At 61.0% G+C, this 2,500-nt stretch overlaps 1 pseudogene; it reads right to left on the reverse strand.

Annotated features, from left to right (window-relative positions):
- LOC126453812 (large subunit ribosomal RNA) overlaps nucleotides 1-2,500 on the reverse strand; it is a 7,783-nt pseudogene that overhangs the window by 4,133 nt on the left and 1,150 nt on the right.

A 2,500-nucleotide genomic window follows, 5' to 3' on the forward strand; every position in this document is an offset into this window, starting at 1 on the left:
GGATGACATCGGGCGGCGTGCCCCGCCCCAGACCTATGACACGATCCAGGGCAGAGAAACGCTGGGCGGAAGCGGGTAGCCCCGCCAGATGCTCCCAGATGGCGGCGTCAGTCGGCCCCTCCGGCGGCGGCCCGGTGGTGTCGGCCGCGAAGTCCTCGGCTGCGTCGACGGGCGGCGCAGCGGCCTCGCCCGCGTCAGGCAGCGGGCTCGCCGCTCCCCGGCGGGACGCCGGCTCTTCCCCCCGACCGATCTCAAGCGCCTCCATGAATTGGCGGACAAGCTGCTTGTGGGCAGCTTGCCGCCGTCGGCACTTGATTGCCTCAAGCGTTCGGTCGGGGAACATCCTGATGAGCTCTTGATTTACAAAGAAGAACCGGGCGTCCCTCTCGAGGAACAGTTCGGCCTCCGCCTTGGCGAGCGACAGGACTTCTTCCTCCGTCCACCTCGCGCGATGCCTCTCCGTGACGATCTCCGCGTTGGCGGCCGCAAGGTGTTGGCGGCGGCGATGGACCCCGAGACCGTTCTTGGTGGTGAAGCTGCGGTGGCACTCACTACAGGCGTATACAGCTGCAAAAGTTACAAGATTTTCGGCACGGCCGGTTGGCCGGCTAGGTGCTGGGGGAGTTGGGGTGGCACCTTCAGCGGAAGGGCCACCACTTTTTCTCTGAATACTGCCCCCAACTAAAAAAAAAGGGATAGTGCGAGGGGGGGCTGGTAACCCCCCCAAGCCCCTGGTGCGGTCTTCCACTCTGCGAAAATCAGCGGGCTTAAGAGAGTCATAGTTACTCCCGCCGTTTACCCGCGCTTGCTTGAATTTCTTCACGTTGACATTCAGAGCACTGGGCAGAAATCACATTGCGTCAACACCCGCTAGGGCCATCGCAATGCTTTGTTTTAATTAGACAGTCGGATTCCCCCAGTCCGTGCCAGTTCTGAGTTGATCGTTGAATGGCGGCCGAAGAGAATCCGCGCACCCGCGCGCCCCCGGAGGAGCACGCTAAGGCGGACGCGGCCTCGCAGCAAGGAAGATCCGTGGGAGGCCAAGGCACGGGACCGAGCTCGGATCCTGCACGCAGGTTGAAGCACCGGGGCGCGAACGCCGCGCAGGCGCGCGCATCCTGCACCGCCGGCCAGCACGAGGCCGACCAACGGCGAGAGCAGACCACGCCCGCGCTAAACGCCCGCACTTACCGGCACCCCTACGGCACTCACCTCGCCCAGGCCCGGCACGTTAGCGCTGACCCACTTCCCGACCAAGCCCGACACGCCCCGATCCTCAGAGCCAATCCTTATCCCGAAGTTACGGATCCAATTTGCCGACTTCCCTTACCTACATTATTCTATCGACTAGAGGCTCTTCACCTTGGAGACCTGCTGCGGATATGGGTACGAACCGGCGCGACACCTCCACGTGGCCCTCTCCCGGATTTTCAAGGTCCGAGGGGAAGATCGGGACACCGCCGCAACTGCGGTGCTCTTCGCGTTCCAAACCCTATCTCCCTGCTAGAGGATTCCAGGGAACTCGAACGCTCATGCAGAAAAGAAAACTCTTCCCCGATCTCCCGACGGCGTCTCCGGGTCCTTTTGGGTTACCCCGACGAGCATCTCTAAAAGAGGGGCCCGACTTGTATCGGTTCCGCTGCCGGGTTCCGGAATAGGAACCGGATTCCCTTTCGCCCAACGGGGGCCAGCACAAAGCGCATCATGCTATGACGGCCCCCATCAACATCGGATTTCTCCTAGGGCTTAGGATCGACTGACTCGTGTGCAACGGCTGTTCACACGAGACCCTTCTCCGCGTCAGCCCTCCAGGGCCTCGCTGGAGTATTTGCTACTACCACCAAGATCTGCACCGACGGCGGCTCCAGGCAGGCTCACGCCCAGACCCTTCTGCGCCCACCGCCGCGACCCTCCTACTCGTCAGGGCTTCGCGGCCGGCCGCAAGGACCGGCCATGACTGCCAGACTGACGGCCGAGTATAGGCACGACGCTTCAGCGCCATCCATTTTCAGGGCTAGTTGCTTCGGCAGGTGAGTTGTTACACACTCCTTAGCGGATTCCGACTTCCATGGCCACCGTCCTGCTGTCTTAAGCAACCAACGCCTTTCATGGTTTCCCATGAGCGTCGATTCGGGCGCCTTAACTCGGCGTTTGGTTCATCCCACAGCGCCAGTTCTGCTTACCAAAAGTGGCCCACTTGGCACTCCGATCCGAGTCGTTTGCTCGCGGCTTCAGCATATCAAGCAAGCCGGAGATCTCACCCATTTAAAGTTTGAGAATAGGTTGAGGTCGTTTCGGCCCCAAGGCCTCTAATCATTCGCTTTACCGGATGAGACTCGTACGAGCACCAGCTATCCTGAGGGAAACTTCGGAGGGAACCAGCTACTAGATGGTTCGATTAGTCTTTCGCCCCTATACCCAGCTCCGACGATCGATTTGCACGTCAGAATCGCTACGGACCTCCATCAGGGTTTCCCCTGACTTCGTCCTGGCCAGGCAT

The sequence above is a fragment of the Schistocerca serialis genome, unplaced genomic scaffold (assembly GCF_023864345.2).
Source record: "Schistocerca serialis cubense isolate TAMUIC-IGC-003099 unplaced genomic scaffold, iqSchSeri2.2 HiC_scaffold_964, whole genome shotgun sequence".
Taxonomy (NCBI): domain Eukaryota; kingdom Metazoa; phylum Arthropoda; class Insecta; order Orthoptera; family Acrididae; genus Schistocerca; species Schistocerca serialis.